Source organism: Lepus europaeus, unplaced genomic scaffold (assembly GCF_033115175.1).
Source record: "Lepus europaeus isolate LE1 unplaced genomic scaffold, mLepTim1.pri SCAFFOLD_29, whole genome shotgun sequence".
Taxonomy (NCBI): Eukaryota; Metazoa; Chordata; class Mammalia; order Lagomorpha; family Leporidae; genus Lepus; species Lepus europaeus.
Window position 1 is genome coordinate 8,959,489 of NW_026909167.1, and position 10,540 is coordinate 8,970,028.

Genomic DNA, 10,540 nt, shown 5'->3' on the forward strand with positions numbered 1-10,540 from the left:
GGTTACCAATTAACCAGGCTCCACCGGCTTTCCTGTAAATAAACCAGAGGACGCGATGGAGGGGACGCTCAGGCTCCAGGACAGCAGAGGGTGCAGGTGCAGTGTGGTCTGGATGCTCCCTGAGCCACTGGACTGCTATGGCCCAGGACCTCAGCCCAGACCTAGCCATGGATGCGCAGGAGGATGAGAGGCCCTGGTGGGACAACAAGCTCCAGTACCTGCTCAGCTGCATGGGGTTTGCTGTGGGGCTGGGGAACATCTGTAGGTTCCCATACCTGTGCCAGACCCATGGTGAAGGTGAGCCTGCCAGCCACATCTGGGTAGCCAAGGGGCTGGCCTTCCCCACCCCTGACCCCTGGGCAGCACCACCATCCCAGGAAACCAGACACATGGGGCCCCAGGAAGAGCCTGGCCTTGGTGTCTGAGCCCCGGAGAATTCAGGGGCCCGCACACGGGGTCCCAGGCCAGCACACAGCTCCATTCCCAGCGGCGCTGCCCCTTGGTGTGGAGCCAGTCTCCAGGGGGCAATCACCCTGGTGTCCACGTTCATGGGGGCTGGCATATCCCAAGTCTCCTTGTGGGGTGACAGGAGCCCCAGGCTCACCAGCATCATGGATGCACCTGTGCTGCCACATGTGTGCACCAGCCAGGGGCTGCTGCCCTCAGGGCTGTTGTTGCCCAAGTGCCCCCATTTAATGAGCAGGCCTGGGATGCCCATGCCCGACCCTCTCCAGTGAGGAACCTGGGGAGATCCCCCCAGGGGCCAGGGCCTTGGGGACACAGAGGTCAGGGGAGGGGGCCTCTCATCAGGGATGCAGGTGAGGGAGGAGCAGCCGCCCCAATGCGCTGCTATGGCACCTGTTTCCAGATGCAGCAAGCATGGCTGAACATGCCGGAACATTCTGTCTTCTTACTCCCCTTCCTCCCCAGGCTGTGCTGAGGGGCGGTCTCACCCCAGCCACTCAGTGCCCATCACCCATCACTTGGAATTTTGTAAAGAATACCTCCACATCTTGCATGGCCGCACTCACCCTCCTCGCTCCTGGGCAGTTCCAGGGTCTTCTGAGCTGGTGGCCCTTCCTCATCCTCATGCCAGCTCCTGTTCCAGGTGTCTGCTTGCCTGCTCCACCTGTCTACACTGGCCATGCCCACTCTGCCTGTCCACACTGGCCATTCCCACTCCACCTGTCCACACTGGCCACATACACTCTGCCTGTCCACACTGGCCGTGCCCACTCTGCCTATCCACACTGGCCATGACCACTCTGCCTGTCCACACTGGCCACATACACTCTGCTGGTCCACACTGGCAGTGCCTGCTCTGCCTGTCCACACTGGCCACTTACACACTGTCCACACTGGCTGCGCACACTCCTGTCTACACTGGCCACACACACTCTGCCTGTCCACACTGACCACACAGACAGCCTCTGAGTCTGCCCCACAGTGCCACCCGGCTGGTTTATTCTCCCACGAGGCTGAGTATGCAGCTGGCAGCTATGCCAACCACACTCGGCCAGAACCAGGGCTGGCCACCAGCAACACACCAGGTGCCCCAATGGGGAGCAGAGGGTGGCCATCCCCTGACCTCTGTGTCCTGGCAGGGGCCTTCCTCATCCCCTACTTCATTGCCCTGGTCTTTGAGGGGATCCTGCTCTTCCACATCGAGCTCGCCATTGGCCAGCACCTGCGCAGGGGCAGCACTGGGGTGTGGATGGCCATCTCCCCCTACCTGGGCGGCGTAGGTAGGCCACCCCCTCCTCAGCTCCCCAGGAGGACCTGCTCTGCACGTGGCGGCACCACTCCTCCCCTGCCATGGGATGCGTTGTCCTTGCTGTCCGCAGAGCTGGGCTGCTTCAAGGTGTCCTTTTTGTCAGCCTGTACTACAGCACCTGGGTGCTGTGGTACTTCCTCAACTCCTTCCAGCACCCATTGCCCTGGAGCTGCTGCCCTCTGGATGGCAACAGGATGGGTGAGGGCGTGGCCAGTGTGGCCAGGTGACTTCTCCTGGTCACTGGTCCTCTCTGGACCCAGGGGCCACCCAGATCCCCATCCGTTCACACACCAGGCCCTGGGCCTCATTTCCCCATCTCAGCCTCATAGGGAGGTGAGAGAGCATGGCTCGGCTGAAGGGTGGGGGCCACTCCATTGCAGGGTCAACTGTGCTGGCACCTATGGCCCTGCTGGCTCTTGGGGCAGGGTGTGCATGCCACATATGGGCTCTGCTACCTGTTCACCCCTAACATAAGTGGAAGGGGGCAGGGGGCACCCAGTGGGCAAAGGATGAGGGCCTCGGGGTCTCAGCAGGGTCGGGGCAGGGACTTTGGTCTGGGGTGTGTGGACTTGTGCACCTGCAGGAAATCCAGGTGCTGACAAGGTGGGAGTGTGGGGGAGGGGCCAACTGGAATCAGCTGTCACCTGGGGCAGAAGCGTCCAGCAGGTGTGGCACACAGGACCAAAGGGCTTCTCCTTGGAGTCTGCAGCGCTTCTAGACCATTCCATTGGTCCAGGATCCCAAGGGGGTTTCCAGGGCTGCTGACCACCACCAGGAATCAGCTGCACACCTGGGCATGAGGCTGTCTCTCCAGACACCCAGCAGTGGGAAAATGGGGCAGTGGGTGCAAATGCCCCTGCCCAGGGGCCTCACACAGCCAAAGCCACACGTGGGAGAGGGCAGGGAGCATACCCTGGTTGGAGTCAGCTCAGATCTGGTTCTAGGCCCCACCACCAAGTGCCAGCCATGCTCTGCTGTGGGCCTGATGAAGGCACAGCTTGCTGGCTGCATCACAGAACAGGGGAGCCATGTCAGCTGCAACGCCAAGCAAGCTCCCTCCTGGCACAAAGTCCTGAACGGTTCTTGGAATCTGTACAGGTCACACCTGGTTGTGGTGTGACCCAAAAGGGCCAGGGAACGTTCTGGAATAGCATCTGCTGTGTTCACATTCCAGATGCAGATTCTCCAGAATGTGCGGGTGTGGCTGGATGCAGCCACCCAGATCTTCTCTCTGTCCCTGGACTTCGGTGGACACATCGCCTTTGCCAGCTACAACCCGCCCAGGTGGGTGGCTGCCCCAGGATGCTTGGCACCCTGGCGCTGCAGTGCCAGCCAGCAAGGGCTGAGCTGGGGACGGTGCTGTGGGACCTGCTGGCCTGGGGTGGGCTCCACCTGGCTTGTCTGTTCCAGGAGCTGCTGTGTGTGCCCAGCCTGACTGTGGCCTGGGGCAGGTCTGGGGCCCACAGGGTGCTGAGTGCAGCTCTGAGCCTTTCCACAAACGGTGAAGGAATAGAGTGAGGCAGTGGGGCGTGGCCCAGGCTCAGTGGGGCCCTACGGGAAGGCCCTCATGTCAGGGTCCCAGGCTTGATGGGCAGGGGGCCCTGAATGCAGCCCCTGTGTGAGGGGCCCAGGCTCAGTGGGCAGGGGCCCTCCCGAGGCCCTTAGTACCCCTGTGTGAGGGGCCCAGGTCAGTGGGCAGGGGGCCCTCCCAAGGCCCTGAGTGCCCCCATGTGCAGGAACAACTGTGAGAAGGATGCCGTGGTCATCTCCCTGGTGAAAAGCATGACTTCCCTGTAAGCCTCTGTTGCCATCTTCTCTGTCATGGGCTTCAAGGCCACCACGGACCACGGGTAGTGCCTGGACAGGTGAGGCTAGGCCACGCCATGGGCAGGGGTGGGGCAGGCATGCCACCATTCCTGAGGACTCTCACTGGAAAAAGGGTCTCAGCAGATGAAACTCAGGAATGGATGGAGCTGAGGTTGCCCTGGGGGAAGTGGGCCCCGAGTCAGGGACAGAGGGGTGCCCCCTGGAACCTCTGGGGGGCTGCCACTGAACCCCGTGCGCCTGGGGCCTCCAGGATCACAGGAGGCCTCTTCCGCTCTGAGATGTGCACAGTGCATGGCCCTAAGGCAGCCCCAGTACGCCGATGCCGCCCGAGCAACCCTGAGGCCCTCCGCCCGGCCGTCCAGACATGTCTCATTTGGGGTGTTGGATGGGCTGCAGCCTCTGGCATAGGGAGCCCTGCTCCCGCAGAGTACGCATTCCCAAGAGGGGGCTCCAGGCACCCAAGGGTCCTGCTGAACCCGTTGGCACTCAGGACGGCCCCCACATGCAGAGCCAATGGGTGGTGCCTGTGCCAACCCCACACCGCTCAGAGGGAGGAGGTAGAGGACAGGCCAGCCATGGGCAGTGCTGCTGGAGCCGGTGCCCCAGGAGCACTGAGCATGTGTGTGCTTCACATGTGTGTGTGCCTCATGTGCGCCTGTGTGCTTCCCATGTGTGCACCTCATGTGTGCCTCATGTGTGTGTGCCTCACCTCAGCGCCACCCTCACCAGTGTTGAAGGAGCTTCTCCAGCTCCTCCACCCAGACCCCAAGGACAGGGTCCTGTCACATCTCAGCCTGACTCCCGGGGTTCCATGGAGCATAGCAAGTGGCGGACATGCTGCACCATGCAAAGATGCTTCTCTCTGTTCCAAGGCTCCCACTCCCTGGGTCTCTGCCAGCACTGAGTGAGGGGGCGCTGGGCTGGGGCTCCCACTCTGGCGGCCATGCCCACACTGGGGGCGCTGGGCTGGGTGCCTGGGGCATCAGGATGAGGCTCGTACTTCCTCCCCTGGCCGCACTTGTCCCTACTCTGTGTGGCTGCGTGAGACCCTGCTTCATACAAGGCACTGACGCCCCTGCACTGAGCGTGGTCAATGGCGCTGTCATGCCTGGCACCCACCTGACACGTGGCTTCCTCCGTGAGGCAAATCATGGCCTCCCGCATTTAGGACACTGGACACGGGGCCTTCTGAGCAGCCAGACTGGCTGCCGACAGAACACAGCAAACCTGCGGAAGACATGGCGCTTGAGCGACCCAGAAAGCTGACAAAGGAGGGCTGGGCTCTGCTGGGACCCCAGCCGGGAGCCTCAATGCCCAGATCAGGGCTCAGTGGACTGTGCGGGAGGGCGACAGGAGCAGCTATGTGGACAGCGAGCCCCAAAGCCGACCTCGGGAGCTGCATGATGCCGGGTGTGGGCGGACAGGGGCTCTCAGGTCACGGGGCGGGGGTTCTCAGCCCCTGAATGCTGACCTGCGAGTCCTGAAAATGGGAGGCTGGGCCCTTCAGCTGAGCTGCAGAAGACAATGCCCCTGTGCCAGCCCGGGGCTTGAAGGATGAGGCTGCCCCCTCCCGGAACAATAGTGCACACGGGTTCCCCGCAGGAGCAGAGACGTGGGCGGGCTGGGCCCCCAGGGTGCCATGGGCCCTGTGCCTGGACACATCTGCTGGCTCAGGCAGTGGGTGGTAACACAGGCCCCACAGCTCCACCCTGTGTCCCCGCAAAAACATCCTGGGCCTCATTGATGAGTTCAACTTCCTGGAACAGAGCATCTACAGGGCTAGCTAGGAGGCCGTCCTCACACAGCTCAATGCCACACAGCCAGAGAGGCTGCCCCTGCTGCCCCTGAGGGTCTGCCACCTGGAGGACTTCCTGGACAAGGTAGTGCATGCAGGGCTGCAGGGCCACCCTGGGAACCCCAGGCACTGGGCCAGGCCAAAGGGCTGTGAGCCTGCCGGAGTCCAGTGGAGCCCTTGTCCAGTGGGGTGGCTTCAGGGCTGGGCTGATGGGCAGCCAGGCACAGATCCTGGCTCCAGGCACCTAGAGCCTCCTGGAGGGATGGTGGGCATGGCATCCCTGCAGGCACACCCCTGGCCCACACACGTGACCCACCTCCAGGTTGCAGAGTGCCTGGGGCCCCAGGCTTCATCATCTTCATGGAGGCCGTGCTGCCCATGCAGGGGGCGCCCATGTGGGCCGTGTTCTTCTTCGGGATGCTCTTCACCCTGGGGCTCTTGTCCATGTTCAGCAACATGGAGGGGATCATCACGCCACTCTTGGACATGGGGGTCGTCCCCACGGGGGTCCCCAAGGAGGCCTTCATGGGTGAGTGCACAGCTCAGCCATAGGGATGCCTGCCGCCTCCCCTACAGAGTTCAGGGGCACCAGGCCAGCCTGCTCCCTGAGGACAGCCCAGCAGCTCTGGGCAGGATGCAGGTGGACCTGCCCTGACTGTGGCCAGCTGAGGCCAAGCCCTCGCCCACCTCTGGCAGGCAGGGCAGGGTGGGGGAGAGGGGTAGGTGCAGGACTCCCATCCAGCCCCCTGCACCCCAGGGCTGGTCTGCCTGGCCTGCCTGCTCTCGGCCACCTGCTTCATGCTGCAGTCCAGAAGCTACTGGCTTGAGATCTTCGACAGCTACACGGCCTCCCTCAACCTCATCGTCTTTACCTTCGTCAAGGTGGTGGGGTCATTTACGTCTATGGCCTACAGGGGTGAGCTGAGGTCCATAAGGAGCCCAGGGGTTGGGGATGGCTCCGCAGTGCCACTGAGCCCAGCATCTGTGCAGGTTCTGTGATGACATCGTGTGGATGATAGGGCGGTGAGCAGGCCTCTACTGGTGTGTGGCGTGGCTTGTGGCCAGCCCTCTGCTCCTCCTGAGCATCTTCCTGGCCTACCTCATCCTGCTGGCCCACAGGCTGCCCAGTTACTGGGCCTGGAACCCCCAGCATGTAGGTCCTCCCATGGGGATCAAGGGGCCGCAGTGACCCGCAGGGTGACCCTGGTGGGACCAGAGCCTCTCGAGGGCCTCAGAGAAGTGTCCAGACCCTGGAGACATCGGTCCTTCCAGCCCACACTTTCCACTTGCTGTGGGGACAGGCAGCCAGGGAAGCAACAATTCCAGTGTCTGGGAGAGGTCGGGAGGCAGACTGGAGAAGGGTCACTCCCTGCCCCGTCCACACAGGGGACCATGCAACACCTGGCCTGGGCCACCCCTCCCAGAGTGAGCACCAGAACCCCTCAGGGTCCGCCTGGGGGAAGTGAGAATTTTCTGCTTTATCCCTGGGGTCTCAGACCACACCTCACCTGTCCACAAGTGTTGGAGGTCAGTGGGTGGGGACCACGTGCCCCTGCCTGCCCTGAGGGCTTCCACCCAGAGGGAGACTCAAGCCCCAGCTCCCTCATCCCTGAGCACGCACCCAGGATGCTGCCCTCCTGTAGTCCCAGGGAGGAGTTGGGGCTGCCTCCACGCACAGGTGGTTGGGTCAGCCTCGCTCTGCCCAAGGCCTGGGGTCTGGAGCCCGGGGTCTGCCCCCTCCAGGCTGAGCTCTCTCTCTCTCTTGTGCCCCCTGCAGGAGCAGTTCCCCTCCAGACAGGAGAAACTCTACCCTGGCTGGGTGCAAGCCATCTGTGTGCTCGTGTCCCTGCTGCCTGCACTGTGGGTCCCGGACATCACACTAGCCCGGCTGGTGGCCAAGTGCAGGAGGCAGTAGCAGGACACATGGCTGGACAGGAGCCTGAGGCTGCAAGACAGCAGGGCCCACTGAGGGGCAGGGATGGCCGTGGGTGACCTCATCATGTCCTCCCACCGACTCTGCAGGACTCTTGGCTCCCCATGTCTTGAGCCTGCTCTGTCTGGGGTCCACTCTGCCCTCAAATGGGAGGCCGAGTCCACTCAGGGGCACCCCAGGTCCTGGCTGCCATGGGAGGCCCTCTGTGTCAGTGCCGCCCACACAGTCCCACAGGGCATGGCCCACACAGCCTCAAGCTGCAGCAATGGACAAAGGGCAGGTGTGCTGATGGCAGGCCAGGCCCTGCACAGCTTCCCTGCCAGGAATCCAGCCCCAGGCTGACCCCCAAGTCCAGCTCAGGATAGGTGGCAGGGGTCATCTGCACACACATGAGGGGGACACACGGGTGCTGGGAGCCCAGCCAGGGAGGACTCTGGGAGACACCGCCAGTGTCAGCACCCATGCTCGAGGGCAGAGGCTGCTGAAGTCAGAGTTCCTACCTTGGGGCCTCACCAGCTGCCCTCCCCCACCAAGCACCCAGGCAGTCAGCCCCCACCTGCCCACCCCACCCCTGCTTCCTTCTGACCACAGACCCTGGCCTCACACTGCCAGACCAGTACCCACAGAGCCCCTAGCCTTTTCCCGGTGCCCTGCAGAAACACACAGCTGGCCATGCCCCCTGTGGCACCCGAGAAGGCATGTGTGTGTTATCACCCAAGGAGCGTCTGTGCTGGGAGCAGCTCTCACCGCCACAGGTGTGACCAAGGCCCGGCTGCAGAGGAGCTGAGAGCTAAACACCCCCTCAGCCCCAGCACTCCATGCACATCTGAGCCCACAGTGGGGGAGGCTGGCACTTAGCCCTCCTTCGTGACACCTCCTCCCCACGCCATTCTGAGACAGGTGGCGGTGAGCATGGGGTGTCACACAGGGGAGCCCATACCACAGGTGGCATCCCAGGGCTCAGCCCCATCCTGCTCACTTGAATGTCACTGCTGACAGCAGCTCTGAGCAGACAGCCGAGGGGACAGGAGCTCGTGGGACCCACAGGCATCTGCCCTACCCTCAGCTCTGCCCTGCAGTGTCCCTTCAGTCGGCCCTCCCCTCACATGCTGTAGAGACCTCGTGGTTCACGACCTGCCCTCTGCACAGTGGACAGTGCAGGCAGGGGCCCCCCCACAGGGCTGGGAAGTGAGGGCAACGCTGTCCCAACACTGCCCTGTGGCCTTCAAACCCCACCATTGCCTTGAACGGCTCCAGGGCTGCCTTTCCTGACCACACCTCGCCTGGCCACTCCATGCCCAGGAGCTTGGCCTGGAGGGGCCCTCAGGGGCTGGTGGTGGTGTTGGAGCCAAGAGTGGTGGTGGTTCAGTGGCCAAGAGGGAAGGGGTGGGGCATGGGGACAGAGACCCAGTGGACAGCTAGCCTCCAGAAAACTCAGCCATGGATGTGTGCGCAGATGGACACTCACACGTGAATGTGGACATGGCCTAGGGGCTACAGAGGGCAATGGCCGACCCATGTGACACCCCCATGGGCACAAGCCCTCGATGTGACACCTCTGACTGGCAGAGGCTGGCACAGGAGCAAATGCTGCCCTCATGTGGCCAGATGTGGCTGGAACAGAGGAGTCCACAAAGGGCCCCTCCCTCCTGGGCACCGTGTCCACAGGCAACAGCCCCCAGGGGCAGACAGGGCCACCACTGCCACAAGGTCAGCTGATGGGGACTACAGTTAGCACAACCAGCAGGGGGTGCTGGAGAGCAGGGCACAGGCATCTTGGTTTTGGGGGGCGCTATCCCTCACAGTCACAGCAGCCTCCACAGGTGACAGCAGTGAGCCCGCCCCCTGGGGGTTCTGCCTCAGCCCCCCCCCCCATCAGGAGCTGCTCATTGCTAAGGGCAGAGCTCGGGCAGCAAAGAGGCTCATGCTGTTTCACCTGTGGGGATCCCGCAAAGCGGCCACTCGACATTGCATCCCCTGTTGGCACTGGCTGGAGTCCTGGCTGCCCTGCTCCCACCCAGCTCCCTAATGGCCCTAGAAGGCAGCAGAGGGTGCCCAAGCACCTGGGCCCCTGCTACCCATGTGGGAGACCCGGATGGAGCTCCGGGCTCCAGCCTGGCTCAGCATTGGCTGTGACAGCCACCAGGGGAGCCAGTGGATGGAAGTTCTCTCCCCCCCCCCCCCCGCCCTGTCGCTCTCAAATGAACCAATAAACCTTTGAATTATGAAAGCTCAGTTTTTTCAAAGTTTGGCATTTGGTGAAGCCTGAGAACCTGAGTGACAGCACAGCAGGGCCTGGGGTTCCCCATGGGCACATTGGCTTAGTCACAGGACAGTCTGGGGTCCCTTGGGCATGTCAGCTTAGTCACAGGACAGTCTGGGGTCCCCTGGGCACATCAGCTTAGTCACCAGGACAGTCTGGGGTCCCCTGGGCACATCAGCTTAGTCACCAGGATGTCTTTTGGAAGCAGCAGCAAAGGGGCACATCCTGTGCCATAAAACCCGGCATGAGGCACCAGGAGCCCTGTCTAAGGTCCATGTCCATGGCCCCAGCTGTGACATCCTGGTAGGTTCTGGAATTGCTCACAGCAGCTGGCATGTCACACAGGTGCCAGCTTGGCCAGGCTTCAGGCTGCCCAAGCCACCCCTGCAGTGGGGACCACTCCTTCACCAAGATCCGGCCCTGATGCTGCCCTTCCTGTTCTCAGTTGGGACCTTGGGACACGTCCGGTCCCCTGCACGCTGGGGCCTGCCTGGGGAAGGGGGCTCCCTGCTCATCCTTGCCAGGCACTAGGCAGCGCCACACTGCCTGAGATGCGTGGCTCCAGCACGTGAACAAGACTCCCCCACGGCGGCCATGCCTCCACCTGCCCTGGCATCTGAGGACGGGAGGGGAGCCCACATGCACTGCTGCTTCCCTCGGCAGCCCTGGATCACGTGGGGGTGATGAGTGGGCCTGGGGTGAGACACATGCTCACAGGCCCATGCCCCACAGCCAGGTCTCCCATGAGCTGCCTTCTGGCTGTTAGTGGTAGGGTCGTGAGAGGTCTCAGTGGTGGACTCTGCTCCCCTGAGGACAGCAGGGAGGGGACTGACCTGAAGGAAGAAGGCCCCAAGGACAGGCCCTGCCCTGTGTCACAGATGACCCCTCCCCCAACAGCGATGTGCCCGGCTCCTCCAGCCTCAGTCCAGTAAGGTCTTGAAGTCTGCG

The 10,540-nt window shown here is 62.8% G+C and overlaps 1 pseudogene; it reads left to right on the plus strand.

The window, feature by feature from the left end:
- Positions 1–167: 167 nt before the first annotated feature.
- On the plus strand, positions 168–7,365 carry LOC133754825 (sodium-dependent neutral amino acid transporter B(0)AT3-like; annotated as a pseudogene).
- The last annotated feature ends 3,175 nt before the right edge of the window (positions 7,366–10,540 follow it).